General features: G+C 38.9%; 1 long non-coding RNA gene across 3 annotated transcripts; it reads right to left on the bottom strand.

The window, feature by feature from the left end:
* Nucleotides 1–2,289: 2,289 nt before the first annotated feature.
* Nucleotides 2,290–17,518, bottom strand: LOC116581775. 3 transcript variants are annotated; one of them, XR_004282221.1, is made up of 4 exons: nt 17,420–17,518; nt 7,857–9,810; nt 5,132–5,325; nt 2,290–4,602 (listed from the first exon to the last, which is right to left on the bottom strand). It is a non-coding gene; the product is annotated as an uncharacterized LOC116581775 (long non-coding RNA). The 3 variants fall into 3 exon arrangements; XR_004282220.1 differs by lacking the exon at nt 17,420–17,518 and adding an exon at nt 17,248–17,411; XR_004282219.1 differs by lacking the exon at nt 17,420–17,518 and having other exon boundaries at nt 7,857–10,200.
* Between the last annotated feature and the right edge of the window lie 594 nt (nt 17,519–18,112).

The following is an 18,112-nucleotide window of genomic DNA, read 5'->3' as shown; positions in this document are numbered from 1 at the left end:
AATATAGAGGAGACTATTGTATTGCTTCATGGTTTGTCTCAATTAACAGGAGATGTAAATAAATTACATCCACAAGTAATTTAAAAGCAACTCAAATCATTATATCATTCTTTGAAAATGCCAAAGAGGATTTCCTCCATACCACACAATCAAATATCTGTAATATCTTTCTCATCTAGCATGAAACTGCCCAAAGCCCTACTGATCAAAGCATGCGACTACTTTCCATCTTTTTCTGCCTATGTCTGACCCTCTCCCCACCCCAAAAGAAAACCAAACAAAACTCTCTCTTCAAACACAGCCTGTGCTGGCTTCCTTTTTTTCTTTCTTCTTTTTCTCTCTCTCATTTCCCCTGCCAAATCCATTCTTTCCCCCAAATAACTTTCTGCCCTTTCCACTGTAAATCAATTTGGCTGTGAACCTAAAACAACTCTAAAAAGTAAAGTCTATATTTTTAAAAAGTCTTTGGAGCTTTCTTGGTTTATAGGCTGTGTCACAGTTTTCTGGTAGTCTGCGTAACACTGACCGAGTTATTCAGTTGAGGAGGAAAATAACAGCTAGCATTTTTTGGACATTTCCCATATGACAAGCCCTGTTCTGAGTATTTTATGTATATTATCTCATTTAGGCTGGACCCTCCCCTCCTCTTAATTTTACCCTGATCTGTCAGGTGGGGCCCAGTTATCAAGATGGCAAAGATAGGCTTACCCTCATTGGGTGGGAGAGGAGACCCTATAAATATGTTACCTTTCTTTCCATGTCTCAATAAGTTAACCTCCCCAGTTAAGAGGTTAACTTAATGCTTAATAATGGAGGAGGTAACGTTTCTCTCCAACTCCAAACCCCACAATCTTTGCAAACTCCATGAGGATAAGACACTAGATTACTTAAAGCTGAGCTGTCTCAAAGGATAATAATAGAGTACAGACCAGTGGCTGCCAGAGATTAGTGTGACTACAAAGACATAGCACAGGAAGTTTTGTGTGTTAGTACAATCGTTCAGTATCCTGATTGTGATGATGGTTACCTAAATTTATACATGTTAAAATCACAGAATGTATTCCACCCAAAATTCCATTTCAGTCTGTGATGATGATAACGAGAAAGGAGGAGGAGGAGGAGGAGGAGGAGGAGGAGGAGGAGGAGGAGGAGGAGGAGAGGAAGAAGAGGAAGAAGAAGATGAAAAAGCAAAGCTGTTGTACAAAATTTCTCCCATCCAATATGGATAAAAAACTGAAATTGACCCCAAAATCAGAAACTAAAAAGTCTAGGCTGTCTTTCCTCTCTAGGAAAACCATACTAGGGTCAAGTTGTGACTAAGTAAAGGCTCCTTTTTACCTTCCACCTCCTTTTCTGAGCACCCGCCCTCCTTGCCTGGCCCTCTCCTGCAGCCCTGCAAGCAGGGGCGTCGTGGGCTCCTGCTACCCTCCTCCCACGTGCACAGGATCTGCTACTAGTAACATCGGCCCACTGCTCTGGGATTCCTGTCCTGGGGAGCTCTGTGCCTTTGACAACTATAGCCCTAATCTATGTATCAAAAGTAATTTCTTTGACATGAGGTTCTGCTCTCCGCTGGTTGTCATAGCAGGAAGGGTCTACTGAACCCTTGCTCACCAAAGGGAGGTATTTCTAACCAAGAATGATCGAACGGGATGGAAACGTTAGTCAGGAGTAGACAGACAATGGGCAGATTGGGGGGGGGGGCAGGGAAACTTTCACAAGCTCATTCCACTCATTTCTTGTAGGTCCTGCCCATTATGGCCTCAAAATATAAACAGCCCTTCACAGAAAGATGTTATTCCTTTTTTTTTTTCTTCTTAAGATTTTATTTATTTGACAGACAGAGATCACAAGCAGGCAGAGAGGAAGGGAAGCAGGCTCCCCGCTGAGCAGAGAGACCGATGCGGAGGCTTGATCCCAGGACCCTGGGATCATGACCTGAGCCGAAGGCAGAGGCTTTAATCCACTGAGCCACCCAGGCGCCCCAATGTTATTCCTTCTTTAAAAGTCTTGAGAACAGTGCAGGAGGCTGTGTGGGGTGGGGGGCAGAAGTACATGGGAACTCTGTACCTTCTGCTCAATTTTGCTGTAAAAGTGAAAATGCTCTTAAAAAAATGATGTCTATAAAAAAAAGAAGTCTTCAGAGCCTTCTCAGTATATATGCTATATGGCAATTCTTCAGCTAGTCTGGGAAAAATGGACTTTATTACTCAGTAGAGTAATAATAAAATAGAAACAGCTAGAATTTTCTGAACAGTTAGCCTATGACAAGTTCTGTTCTAAGTGTTTCGCATATAGGTTCTCATTTAATTTCCTAACAATCCCAAGATGTAGGTGCTATTATTGTCTCAATTTTACAGGTGAGGGAATTGAGGCAAAAGCCCAGAGCCAGGTGACCTCTTGTGACAGACATGGGAGTATGCCACCCGGAGGCCTGGTCCTGGGGCTCCCCTGTGGTGGGGATAGAGCAGAACAGCCAGCCCCTTGCCCTGTGCTCCCCAGGGCTGGTCACAGATGCAGATCATGCCTGACCCGAGATCCTGCCCTTCCTGGCAACACAAGTGAGGTTCCATCCAAGGTTGGTGTGGAAAGGTCGGGCCATTTCAGCTCAGTGAAGGACAATGACCGTCCAAAGCTCCCTGCAGGGTTGACTGAGGCTGTCAGACTTGGGCGTTGTTCCTACCCCTTCCACCTAGCCCCACTTCTGCCCTGCTTTCGTAAGTGCTGATCCTCAACACATATCCTGTACCCCAAACTCTGTCTCAGCGTGGACTTCTGTAGGACCCAAATTACATAGTGCTGGCCAGGGGTCACACAGCAGCTAAGTGATGATATCATGAGTCAAACCCAGGCAGTCTGATGTTTCCATATATAAATACAGAAACACAGAACATTGATAGCAATGGTTGAAACCATTACTTGGAATATCAGAAACTTTGTTTTTAATTCTTTATAGTGGCTTTATTGAGATATAATTCACATAACATATCATTGACCTTTTTCAAGTATAAACACAATTCAGTGTTTCTAGTATTGTCACAAAGCTATACAACCATCACCACCACCTACTTCCAGAACATTTCACCACCCCGAAAAGAAACTCTGTACTCACAAGCAATTACTCCACATTTGTCATTAATTTGGTTCCCCTAAACAATAATTAATGTAGTTAATCTATTCTTGTGGATTAGGCTATCCGTTTACTATCATCAGAGGTACAAACTTTATTAATTTGACTCTTTTTTAAAGTATCAAAGCCATAAACGTGTTCAAATTCTTGTTTTGTAATGTCACTCCTAGGAACTGATTCTCTAAAAAAAATTAGAAAAGATGGAGGAGGGGGCAGAAATCAAATTGTTTGCTACAGTATACTTTCTACAACTCAAAACATGGAAACAACTTGGTCCATTGTGGGGAATGGTTAATGAAATCATGGCACTTTAAGAAAATGGAGTATTACGCGTCCATTAAAGACCAAATAGCAGGAAGGAAAATGCCTGGTATCATATTAACCATAGCGGCAGAATACAAAATTATATCTACAACTACGTAAAACATGTACATATGGATAAAGATCAAAAGGAAATGGATAAAAATGAAACAGTTGCTACAACAGGATGTTGGAACCGTGAATTATTTTTATCCTTCTGAGTTCCTTTATTATGTCAAAATGTGGTCCTTGCAATAAATGAGAATTGGAGGGAAACATGCATATATCTACACCAGTGAAACTTTTCATTCAGAAGGGCAGGTGGCATGACATGAAATTCTCATCAAGAGCAAAGACTTTGGAGTCACGCAGACTTGGATTTTAATTCTGGCTCTGATACTTCTGAGATGTGACTTCAGACCCTGACCTAAGCTCTATAAGCCTCATTTTCCACGATTAACAGGAGCTGATACTATCTACTGCATAGGGCTATTGTGAAAGATTTGAGTGACAGCGCCTACTACCACTTCATAAACGGAAGCTACTGCTATTTTTTTCTTGCATGAGTAACAGTGATGGGACTCATGGTAGGGAACAGAGAGGGAACAGAAAGGGAACAGAGAGAAGGGGACAGAGGTTTTTGTTCATGAAAATACTACTAGTACTGCAAACTTTGAATGGCAATACGACTTTACAGTGAATAAACAGGTAGAGGATTTTCCATCATCCTTATCAAAGGATTCCTCCAATTTAGACCAACTGGACCTTACTTCCAGGGAAAGTTGGGGTTGAGGTCATTACTCTTTCTTCGCTGGAGACCTCAAAAATTCTTTACCTGTAAGGTACTCTTCAATGTGCTGGTTGGAAACTTCATCAAAGAAAATCAAGGACTGCTGAATTTGTGTGACTCATTTTATGAATGAATACAAAGGCCTCCCAACTATTTTCATTGCTGTAATTGTTAGTATTATCATCATCACTAACAAAGAGCCACTGTGGCATATTAAGCAAGTCCTATCCGTCTTTGTCTGTTCCGGAGGAGCTATGCTCTTCTCCCAGACCCATGTCTCCCTTGAGCACAGGACACACAAGCCCACTCAAGGAGCCAGTTCCACTTCCTTATGCCTCCATTTGTCCTCTCTTCTCATCCCCATATGGACATGCTGTAGCACCTTAATAAAAAACAAAAATCCTTGGGACACCTGGGTGGCTCAGTTGGTTAAGCAGCTGCCTTCGGCTCAGGTCATGATCCCAGCGTCCTGGGATCGAGTCCCACATCGGGCTCCTTGCTCAGCAGGGAGCCTGCTTCTCCCTCTGCCTCTGCCTGCCATTCTGTCTGCCTGTGCTCGCTCTCTCCCCCTCTCTCTCTCTGATAAATAAATAAAATCTTAAAAAAAAAAATCCTCACTTTATCCCATAATCCCTTCTAGGTATGGCCATTTCTCTGCTCCCCTTTACAGCAAAAGTCTTTGGAAAAGAACAGAAGAATGCTAAAATTTACGAAAGCAGAGTGATGGGAGTATGTATGTTGCATTATTCTTGCTATATTTTTGAACAAAAGTTTATTGAGCTATAATTGAAACACAGTAAATTGTATATGTGTCACATGTACAGTTTAATACTGTACGAGTTTTAGTAGTATACAATAATCAATAATTACATATTTCTTACATATAATTTAATAATAATATATGCACTTACCCTGATTATTCATTGTTATTATATAAAACCAAAATTTTTTGTATATTGGTCTTGCGTCCTGTAACATTTGTAACCTCAGTAGTTTTAGAAATTTTTTGTAGATTCCAAAGGATTTTCTACGTAGACCAAGGGTTAGGAAACAATGGCCCATGGGCCAAATGGGATCTGATGCTTGATTTTTAGGTAAGGTTTTCCTGGAACACATAAATACTCATTGGTGATAAATTGCCTATGGCTGCTTTTGCACTAAAATGGCAAGATTGAGTAATTACAATGAAGACCAGACTATCGGGAAATAGTTTTGTTTCTATAACTTTTAGCACAAAGCTGAATAAAAGCGATGAAAGCAAACATCCTTGTCTTGTTCTTGACCTTAGAGAAAAAACATTTAGTCTTTCACTATTAAGTAAGATGTTAATATTGGTTGTTTGTAAAGGCCCTTCCATAACTAGTTTGCTGAGTTTTTAATCATGAATGGATGTGGGATTTTGTCAAATACTTTTTTCCATTTCTATTAAAATTATCATAGTTTTTAAAATCTTAGGAATCTAATTCTGTAGTTTTCTTTACCTATAGTGTCTTTGGTTTTGGTGTCAGGGTAATGCCAGCTTAAAAGTGATTCCATGTTTCTGGCATTCTGGAAGCGTTTGTATAGATCAGTATCATTTCCTTATTCAATGTTTGATAAAATTCACTAATGAAGTCATCTGAACGTGAAGTTTTCTTGTGAAAAATTTTAACCACAAATTAAATTCTTTAGTACAAATAGAGAAATTAGGGTATCTCTTCCTCTTGGGCTTTTGTAATTTGTTGTGCCTTTCAAAGAACTGCACATTTCATCTAATTTGTTGGGTTTATTGGCATAATATTGTCCACGATATTCCTTATCATCCTTTTACCATCAGGGGACAATATAGTGATGCCACCACTTTGTTCCTGATGTTGAAAATCAGTGTTATCTTCCTTTTTCCTTCATCCTTTCAGATAAAAATATGTCAATTTTATTGTTTCCATCGATTTCCTCTATTGTTTTTGTTTTCTACTGTATTGATTTGTGCTATAATTTTTTTTTTTAACTCAGCTTTGGGTTTAATTTGCTCTTTTTTCCCCTAGTTTCTTAAAGTGGAAGCTGAGATTGATAACTTAAGATCTTTCTAATACATCCATTCAATTCGATAAACTTCCTATGTACTAAAATATTTTATTGTCATACTGTGCATTTTATATGCCTTTTTATTTTCATCTCTTTTAAAATACTTTCTCATTTTTCTTTTTTTAAATAGATTTTATTTATTTATTTATTTGACAAATAGAGAGATCACAAGTAGACAGAGAGGCAGGCAGAGAAAGAGGGAGAAGCGGGCTCTCCACTGAGCAGAAACCTGATGCTGGGCTCAATCCCAGGACCCTGAGATCATGATCTGAGCTGAAGGCAGAGGCTTAACCCACTGAGCCATCCAGGTGCCCCTCTCACTTTCCTTTTGATTTATTCTTTAACCATTTGTTATTTAAATTACAAATATTTGAGGATTTTCTAGTGACCTTTCTGTCATTGGTTTCTAATTTAATTTTATTATAGAGAAAACACATTGTATGAATTCAATCCTTAAGAATTTATTCAGAATTATTTTGTGGGCCAGGATATTACCAAATTGGTATATGTTCCATGCACCTTTTAGAAAAATGTGTATTGTGTCATATGCAAGCTAACTATTCTATGACTAACAAGTAGGTTAATTTGATTGATAGTGTTCAAATTACATATTATCTTAGAGCTTTTGAGGTCTTGATGAATGTCTTCACAATGATAAATCATTGTGGAATGACATTTTTATCCATGATCTGATATTAATATAGTCATTCTTTTTCTTTTTTTTTTTTAGCTACTCTATCTTTAGATTAGTATTAACATGGTAAATATTTATCATTATTTTATTGTTAATCTCTTCGTATCTGCATTTGAAGTGTGATTCTTTTTTTTTTTTTTTTGAAGATTTATTTATATGAGAGAGACAGAGAGAGAATATAAGTGGGAGGTGCAGAGGGAGAGGGAGAAAGAATCTCAAGCAGACTCCACACTGAGTGCAAAACCTGATGTAGGGCTTGATCTCACAACCCTGAGATCACCACCCAAGCTGAAACCAAGAGTTTAACTGACTGCACCTCATGGGTATCCCTGAAGTGTGATTCTTATAGGTAGCATATAATGGGTCAAAATTAGGATGCCCCAAAACAAATTCTATTTTATCTATTTTGAAAATCTCTGTATGAAATGTAGACCATTTACATTTAGTGTGATTACTGATATGATTAGGTTCACATTTATCATTTTTCTATTTGCTGTCAACTTGTCCCATCAGTTTTTCCTCTCTTTCATCTTTTTCTGATTTAATCTTTTCTGATTTAATCTTCTTTTAGTTTGAGTATTTTTTATGATATCATTTGATCTACTTTGTTAGTTTATCAGCTATAACTGTTTTGTTATGTTTTGTGGTTGCTGTAGACATCTTACCTTACCACAATCGGTCTTGAAATGATATTATACCACTGTATATATAACAACCTAAAAGTATGTTACTTTATGTTACTTAAACTTTTTGCTATTATTATCATGTGGTTCAGCTTTATATATGTTATAGTCCTATATTACAGTTATTATTTTTGTTTAAACCATCAGTTATCTTTTAACAAGATTTAAATACTTTCAAAAATCTTATATTTTTACCTATGTAGTTTTCATCTTTGGTGTTCTTCCTTTCTTTGCTTAGATCCACCTTTCCACACTATTTCTTGTAGTGTGAGTCTGCTGGTGATGAATTCCTTCAGCTTTCATATATCTGAAAAAAATCTTTGTCACACTTTTATCTTTCAAAGACAGTTTTGCCAGGTACAGAATTCTCAGCAGTCTTTTAAATTATTTTATATGCTTTAAAGATGTTGCTCCACTGTCTTATCATCTGCATTATTTCTGGCAAGAAATCTACTGTCACCCTTATCTTTGTTCTACTGTATGTAATATGTCTCTTTTGAGATGTGCTTTTAAAATTATCTCTTTATCAGTAGTTTTGAGCTGTCTAGTCATGATGTGCTTTGGTGTGATTTTCATCATTTCTTGAACTTGGGCTTGTTGAGGGCTGTGAATATATGAGTTTATAGTTTTCATTAAACTTCAAAAAATTTCCTTATTATTACTTCTTACAAAATTTTTTCTGTCCAAGCTTCTCTCCCAATTACATATGTATGAGGCCATTCAACACTCTTCCACACCTCACTGCTATGCTGTTTATTATTTTTTCTGATTAATTCATTAGTGTTTCATTATTGTTATTTCAAGTTCATTAATCTTTTCCTTTACAATGTCTAATCTGCTATTAATTCCATCCTGTATATTTTCATCTGTGATATTATAGTTTTCATCTTTATACATATTTGGATATATTAATATCTTCCATATCTCTGTTTAAATTTTTGAACATATACAATAAAGATATAATAATCATGGTCAAGTCTTTGTTTGCTAATTCTAACATCTGTGTCACTTCTAAGCTGATTTTGGACCAACTGATTTATCTCGTTATTATGTGGAGTATTTTCTTGCCTGATTAACTTTTATTGGATATCAGACATTATGTATTTTTCCTTGAAGGATGCTGGGTATTTTTGTATTCCTATAATGAGTCTTGAGCTTTATCTTAAGATGTTAAATTACAATGATTTGACCTTTTTCTATCTCATTTTTAATATATGTTAGCCAAAAATGCAGTGTCTGTGGCTAATTAGTCTCACTACTGACGCAAAAGCTTCTAAGCACTATAACAAATGTTACGTGAATCTTGAGTTCCATTGTGGCTGGAGGAAAAAGACACCATTCCCAGCACTGTGTGAATACCAGACAATATTTCTGCTAATCCTTTTAAAGGAATCATGTGCTAGTGTGTATTCAGTTAATAATAAAGTGAGACCTTCTCCAGATCTTTGAAGTTCTCGCTCTGTGGCTCTCTCCTCTACAGTATTTTATTCTGTGATGTTAGTCACTTAGTCTCCCTAGACTCTCAGCTCCACATCCTCAATTCAAGGATCCCACCAGGCTCTGTCCCCTTTCCTGTGCTGAGGCCCAGAAACTCACTCAAAGCAGTAAGCTGCAGCAGTCATGTGGCTCACTCATTTGTTTCTTCTCTTTCAAGAGTAACTGTCTTTTGTCACCCAAAGTCTTTCAAATCACTGTTTCATGTATTTTGTCCATTTAAAAAAATGTTTCATGTGGGAAAGTAAATACAGTGCCTATTACTCAATCTTGGCTGGAAGTGAAAGTCTCTATTCTTGCTATATTTATTCATGAAAATGTCCACAAATAAAACAAATTAAGAAAAAAAAAAGGAAAGAAAAAAAAAAAACTCTGCAAAAGAGAGTCTTCTCTGTTTCCACTTTATTCCTTCCCATGCTTTCTCAAATCCACTGCAATCTCCTGTCCCCCAAATTATGGAAACCATGCTCTTCGATGACCCACAAAGGATGATTCTCAGTCCCCCTTCCACTCACCATCAGCTTGTAACCAGTTAATCACGCCCTCCATCTTGAAACACCTTTTTCCCTTTTATATCCATGATACCGCAACATACACTCTCTTGGTTTTGCTGCTGTCAGCCTCTCTTTTGTTGGATCCTCTTCCATTTTCCCGCCTTTAAAGATTGGAGCACCCCAAATAGGAGTGTCTATTCACACTCCTTCCTTATTTCATTTCATTCAGTCCCAAGATGTTGAATATCATCTGTACATTCACTTTTATTTCAACTCTAATCTCTTTCAGACTTACTTTAACTTGACATTTTCATAAGAATTTTTAACAGATATCTAAAACTTAGCATGTCCAAAAACAATTTTTTTTTTTAAGATTGTATTTATTTAACTGAGAGACGAAGAGAGAAAGAGGGCACAGGATTGGGGAGGGTCAAGGGAGAAGCAGACTCCCCACTGAGCTGTAAGCCTGACGGTATATCATACTTAACGGGTCCATCCAACAAGAAGATCTAACAGTTATAAATATTATGCTCCTAACTTCGGTGCAGCCAATTATATAAACCAATTAATAACAAAATTAAAGAAGCACATTGATAACAATACAATAGTAGTAGGGGACTTCAGGACCCCACTTACAGCAATGGACAGATCATCTAAGCAGATGATCAACAAGGAAACAAAGGTGCTGAATGACACACTGGACAAAATGGACTTCCCATATGTATACAGAGCATTCAATCCTAAAGCAACGGAATACACATTCTTCTTGAGTGCACGTGGTACATTCTCCAGAATAGATCACATACTGGGTCACAAATCAGATCTCAACTGGTACCAAAATACTGGAATTTTTCCCTGCATATTTTCATATCACAAAGCTTTGAAACTTGAACTCAATCACAAGAGGTAATTTAGAAGCAACACAAACACTTGGAGATTAAAGAGCATCCTACTAAAGAATGAATAGGTCAACCAGAAAATTAAAGAAGAATTTTAAAAATTCATGGAAACAAATGAAAATGAAAACACAACTGTTCAAAACATTTGGGATACAGCAAACATGGTCCTAGGAGGGAAGTATATAGCAATATAAGCCTTTCTCAAAAAATTAGAGAAGTTTCAAATACACAAGCTACCCTTACTCCTAAAGGAGCTGGAGAAAGAACAGCAAATAAAGCTTAAACCAATCAGGGGAAGATACGTAATAAATATTAGAACAGAAATCAATGAACTAGAAACCAAAGAAGAGTAGAACGGATCAATGAAAGTGGGAGTTGGATCTTTGAAAGAATTAATAAGATCGATAACCCCCTAACCAGACTTATCAAAAAGAAAAGATAAAAAACATCAAATTAATAAAATCATGAGTGAGAGAAAAGATCATGACCAATACCAAGGAAATACAATTTTAAGAACATATTATGAACAACTATATGACAACAAATTAGGTAATCTGGAAGAAAAGGATGCATTCCTGGAAACTCATAAACTACCAAAACTGAACCAGGAAGAAATAGAAAACCTGAACAGACCCATAACCAGCAAAGAAACTGAAGCAGTAATCCAAAATCTCCCAACAAAAAAGAGTCCAGAGCAAGATGGCTTCTAGGGGAATTCTATTAAACATTTAAAGAAGAATTCATACCTATTATTCTCTGTTTCAAAAAACAGAAATGGAAAGAAAACTTTCAAACTCATTCGGTGAGGTAATACTTCAGTTCCAAAACCAGACAAAGACCCCACCAAAAAGGAGAATTACAAATCAATATCCATGATGAACATAGATGCCAAAATTCTCACCAACATACTAGACAGTAAGATCCAACAGTACATTAAAAAGATTATTCACCATGACCAAGTGGGATTTATTCCTGGGCTGCAAGAGCAGTTCAACGTTTGCAAATCAAACAATGTGATACATTACATTAATAAAAGGACAAGAAGCATATGACCCTCTCAACTGATGCAGAAAAAGCATTTGACAAAATACAGCATTCTTTCTTGATTAAAACTCTCCACAGTGTAGGGAAAGAAGGAACATACCTCAATATCATAAAAGCCATACATGATAAACCCACAGTGAATATCGTTCTCAATGGGGAAAAACTGAGAGTTTTCCCCCTAAGGTCAGGAACATGACAATGAGGCCCACTCTCACCACTGTTACTCAACATACTACTAGAAGTCCTAGCCTCAGCAATCGGACAACAAAAATAAATAAAAGGCATCCAAGAAGGCAAAGAAGAAGTCAAATTCTCTCTCTTCGTAGATGACATGAGAGTTTATGTGGAAAACTGAAAAGAATCCACCCCAGAGTTGCTAGAACTCATATAAGAAATCAAGGCAGGATGTAAAATCCTACAACATGGCAGGATATAAAATCACTGCACAAAATCAGTTGCATTTCTATACATTAATCATGAGACAAGGAAAGAGAAATAGGGAATCAATCCCATTTACAATTGCACCAAAAACCTAGGTATCTTAATACCTAGGAATAAACCTGACCAAAGTAGTAAAGTATGTGTACTCTGAAAGCTACAGAACACTTATGAAAGAAACTGAGGAAGACACAAAGAAATGGAGAAACAGGGCTGCCTGGGGGGCTCAGTCAGTTAAGCAACTGCCTTCAGCTCAGGTCATGATTCTGGGTCCTGGGATCAAGCCCCGTGTCAGGCTCCACGCTTGGCAGGGAGTTTGCTTCTCCCTCAGCCTCTCCCCCTGATTTGTACTCTCTCTCTCACTCTCAAATTAAAAAAAAAAAAAAAAAAAAAAGGAATGGAGAAACATTCCATGCTTATGGATTAGAAGAATAAATATTGTTAAAATGTCTATGCTACCCATAACAATCTTCAAATTTAATGGAATCCCTATCAAAATACCATCAATTTTTTTCAGTGAAATAGAATAAATAATCCTAAAATTTGTATGGAAACAGAAAAGACCCTGAATAGTCAGAGGAATGTTGAAAAAGAAAACCAAAGCTGGTGGCATCACAATTCTGGACTTTAAAAGGAGAATTAGCTCCTTTTAATTAGCTCCTTTTTAAGCTCTATTAGACATCTATAATCATCAAGACAGTACAGTACTGGCACAAAAGCAGACACATAGATCAATGGAACAGAATAGAGAGTCCATAAATGGACCCTCAACTCTATGGTCAACTAATCTTTGACATATCAGGAAAGAATATCCAAGGGAAAAAGGACAGTCTCTTCAACAAATGGTGCTGGGAAAATTGGACAGCCACATGCAGAAGAATGAAACTGGACAATTTTCCTACACCACACACAAAGATAATCTCAAAATGGATAAAAAGCCCAATATGAGACAGGAATCCTTCAAAATCCTAGAGAACACAGGCAGCAATCTCTGTGACCTTGGCTGCAGCAACTTCTTGCTAGACACATCTCCAAGGGCAAGGGAAGCAAGGGCAAAAATGAACTATTGGGACCTCCTCAAGAAAAACCTTTTGCACATTAAAGGAAATAGTCAACAAAACTAAAAGACAACAGACATAATGGGAGAAGATATCTGCAAATGACATATCAGATAGAGGGCTAGTATCTAAAATCTATAAGGAACTTATCAAACTCAACGCCTGAAGAACAAATAATCCAATTAAGAAATGGGCAGAAGATATAAACAGACATTTCTACAAAGAAGACATCTAAATGGCCAACAGACACATGAAAAAGTGCTCAACATCACTCAGCAACAGGGAAATGCAAATCAAAACCACAATGAGATATCACCTCACAGCAGTCAGAAGGCCTAAATTAACAAGTCAGGGAAAAAACAGGTGTTGGCAAGGATGGGGAGAAAGGGGAACCCTCCTCCATTGTTGGTGGGAACGCAAGCTGGTGCAGCCACTCTGGAAAACAGTATTGAGGTTCCTCAAAAAGCTGAAAATAGAGCTACCCTACAACCCCACAATCGCAATACTGGGTATTTACTAAAGATACAAATGTAGTGATCTGAAGGGGCACGTGCACAGGAATGTTTATAGCAGCAATGTCCACAACAGCTAAACTATGGAAGGAGCCCAGATGTCCACAGACAGATGAATGGATAAAGAAGATGTGGTATATGTATACAATGGAATATTACTCAGCCGTCAGAAAGGATGAATAATTACCATTTACATCGATGTGAATGGAACTGGAAGATATTATGCTGAATGAAATAAGTCAATCAGAGAAAGACAACTGTCATATGGTTTGACTCCTGTGTAGAATATAAGAAACAGCACAGAGGATCATGGGGAATAGAGGGAAAGTTGAATGGGAAGAAATCAGAGAAGGAGAAAAACCATGAGAGTCTCTTAACTATAGGAAACAAACTGAGGGTTGCTAGAGGGGAGGTGGGGGGTGGGGTGATTGGGTGATGGGCATTAAGGAGGGCATGTGATGTGGCAAGCACTGTGTGTTATACGCAAATGATGAATTACTGAATGCTACATCTGAAACTAATGATATACTATATTTTGGCTAATTGAATCTAAACTAAACAAATAAACAAATAAAACCCTTGTCAGTGCTAAGGGGTAGATGACCTAATATAGGACCCTTGGTTAGCAGGTCACATTAATATGATTTTGGATATGCAAAGGTAAAGTTTAAAGCTGAGATGGGTACACAAGGCTAAACCGCTCTGTATAACAAAGAATAAAAATATTATTTCCTTGGAGAGTCTGAAGGGAGAGGCCCAAGAAATAAAAACGGGGCTCCACATAAATGGGAAAGATAAGGGGAGGAGGAAAAAGTTGTGGGCGGAGGAAAGAGTTGGAGAGTAAGATGTCTGGTAAGAAACTGGAGAGAGAAAGCACAGAGTCTCTCCATGGAGGTTAAGAGAGAGAGAGAAGTTCAGTGATAACAAGAACTCAGAGCCAGGCTGTCCCTGGAAAGTGACAGGAATCTTGGGAACTTGACCCCAGTTTTACTCAAAAGTGACTAAGACTGTCACATCTCTGGAATGGGAGGAGCAATGTATAAATACAACCTTCATTAACCTCCTTTCTACCTTTTAAGAAACTGATGTAATCGAGATGTCCTCTTTGGAAAACAGCAGCAATAACAATTTGATGTGAACAGAGCCCCCTGGGGTCCTGCAGGGAAAGGTGGGAGGCAGCGCAGCAGTGTCCATAACAGAAAGTAGGTTTCCAATTCTGTTAAATGTTTCCATTATCAGGGAGGATGAAGATGTGGCCATCCCACTGCGAAAACAAAGTTCTAGGCTATCCTTATCAAGAAAGGATTTATTAAGATAGTCTATTGTTTTGGCTAGGACATCAATTAGTCTTAATTTGACATTGAATTACATTGACATTCAATTACCCTTAATTTAAAAATAATAAACTTGAAAGTACTGTTTTAATTCGTTATAAACATGTCTACAACAAAATTCACAAGAGAGCAAAGAGTAACTCTGTTTAAATCAGTGTGTTTTCTTTCCACTTGGGAAACAGAGCACAAAACAGTGATCCTTTTATGACCACACCTAGCATTTAGATACAAAGTTATCTTGTAATCTTGAAGTAAGGTCCATGGGACCACTGTGACCCCCCAAAGGCCAGCCATCCTGAATTGGAGGACACTCAGAATATGTCCCTGCAAGTTTTACTTACAGTCCTATCTATGTGAAGAAATAAACGGTGTTGGGTGAAAACAAGAATCTATTGTTCTGAAACACGGCTTTCTCTCCCATCTATTTCTTATAACAACAGAACAAAGCAGAAATCAAGCAGCAAAAACATAGCTCAAATGCTGCAGCCAACTGTCTATTTTTTTTTCACATTCTGCCCACACCTTAAATAAACATGAAACATTATAACTAGCTACAGTCAGATACTACAGGAAACAGCAAGTCCAGAAGAAAAACCTCAGACATCCGGCCTTTATCCTTCTTCTACATGAAATCTGCTTTGCTTTATGACTATAAATGTTGCCTTACAGAAAGGTAAAATCAGACATGATGTCATAGAATGGCTAGGTCCACACAACCTTTCTTGAAATTAGTATTTTGCTGAAAAGCACACAACTCACAGATCGGAAAAAAAAATATGTTTTATTAGAGGTGACCAAAACTAAAAATTTTGTTTGTATCACTATGTCAGGAACAAGGCATGGACGGGGTTCAATATGAGGGTCCATTCCTTTGGATATTTTCTTAAATGCCTGTTAGCTATTTATGGTAGTAATTATAGTGGAGCTGGGTCAGGGTTATTTATAAAGCTTTGTTGAAAACTAACATCTCTTTTGTTGTCCTGATCAACAACCTCAGGAGAAAACAAAAGAAGGCTGGTGAGTAGAACAGCAGCAGCAAAGAGTGCACATTTTCTCTCATGTATCAGTGGAAAGCAAATGAATGGGGCCTCTGACCTAGAACCAACTACCCCTGCACTTAAAATGGCAGCTTGTGGGGGCACCTGCGTGGCGCAGTCAGTTAAACCTCGGCCTTCAGTTCCGGTCATGATCTCAGGGATCAAGTCCAGCATTGGGCTCCTTTCTCAGTGGTGAGTCTGCTTCTTCCTCTCCCCCTGCTCATGTTCTCTCTCTCAAATAAATACAATCTTTAAATAAAATAAAATGGCAGCTTGGGGCAAATCGAAAGATTTGTTGCCAATCTGTTCTCTGGGCTGCACCTGCTGAGAGATTTTCATTCTGTTTTGCACTGAATAAAAAGACCTTGAACCAAACTGCCTATGGCCCCCAAACTCCTGTATTAATAACAATTCTAACTTTTGCATCCAAACCTCACAAGTCTTTTATCTGTTCAATTCCAACAGTTTTACTTTTAGTCTATTTCAATGATTTTTTTTTAATATTTATTTATTTATTTATAAGAGAGAGAAGGAGAGCGACCGTGAGACACAGCAAGCACCAGCACGGGAAAGGGGAACAACGGGGGAACAAGAGGGGGAAGCGGGTTCCCCACTGATCAGGGAGCCCCATGCAGGACACCAGGATCATGACCTGAGCTGAAGGCAGTCGCTTAAGTAGACTGAGCCACCCAGGCGCCCCCTACTTCAGTGATTCTTATCAATGTCCCACCTTTGATACTAAATACTGATCAGAATGATAACAGCCACCTCTCAAGAAATGCTTATTACATGCCAGGCCCTAGGCTGAACCTACGTTATACACCAGCTCTTTGTAACTGGAACAAGCCTATGTATTAAATATGATTATTCTCAGTTTATAGATGAAGAAACTGAGGCTCGGAGCCATTAGAGAACCTGTCCAAAGCCACAGAGCTAAGTAGGAGGATATAGGGTATGTTCACCCGAGTCTTTCTATGCTGCCTCTGCACTACTTCTTCCACCTTCAACGTATGCGACTGAAATTCCTCCCTCCTTTCCAACAATCTGCTCTCCTTCCGCCCTTCCACCCGGCTCCTATCTCAGGATGGAGTCGTCACCATTCATTCCACGGATATTGTACTGGGTGTTCCTATGCATTGAGAGCCTACTGCGTGCTGGGTACTGTTCTAGGTGCTGAGGACACATCAGTGAACAACACAGACCAAACCCCCGCCGGGTGGAGCTTACATTCCAGAAGGGGCCGAAAGACAATAAACAAGAGCAAGCCGCGAAGCACCTGTACTGGTCCTGCCTGAAGTGAGGTGCAAAGAACCATCTCCCCGTTCAGAAAAGCAGAGTCTGGGCACAACTAGGCAGCGGTTTCTCTGCTGCAGCCCTGCCGCGTTCTTGCGACTGGATAAAATAAGCTACTCCCAAAGCTCTCCAGGCGGCCCACAAGCTCCTCCTACCTTAAACTTCCCAGACAGGCCCTGCCACTGTTACCCAGGAAACGGCCTGGCAGGAAGTAAGGCTGCGCGGGCAACATCACGATGCATCCTGGGAGTTGTGGTCCGCGCTCAGAATGCGCAGGCGCAGCCGTGGAGGCGGGAGATGGGGCGGAGAGGAGCGCACCCCGGAGCAGAGCCCCACGGGGATTGTAGTTTTTCATGAATTACGCGCATTAAAGGCGTCAGAAAATCAGACGCGGTTCCAAGACTTGTCATTTCAGAAGGTAAAGGGATCCGGAATGGATACCTGTGGGTCAGGGAGACTTGGTTTGGGAACGGTGTGGGTCGTCCTCCGTTCAGCGGTAAATCTGAGATGAATGGAGATAGCCCCCCAAATGGAGAGAGTGGGGCGAAGGCCAGACCCCATAATTTGCGAACGGGAATATGGAACGACGAGAGGATACAGTGGAGTAAGGGCAGGAAGACGCCCCAGAGACTCAGAAAAAGGACCGACCTCAGTATTCACTTCATGGATCAGAGTATTTTTCAGAAATTTTGGCCTCTTCAAAAAGGATACAAAAAAATTACGTATATGACATGCAGTCTAATGAAAGTATGGCACGGTCTGGAAGAATATGCCGCAAACCGTTAAGATTTTTCTTTGGGATTACCTTTTTTTACACTTTTATGTGTATTTTGAGTTGTTTACAAGGG

Source organism: Mustela erminea, chromosome 21, assembly GCF_009829155.1.
Source record: "Mustela erminea isolate mMusErm1 chromosome 21, mMusErm1.Pri, whole genome shotgun sequence".
Lineage (NCBI taxonomy): Eukaryota > Metazoa > Chordata > Mammalia > Carnivora > Mustelidae > Mustela > Mustela erminea.
Note: the sequence above shows the minus strand (reverse complement) of the source record. Positions and strands in the feature narration are given on the sequence as shown.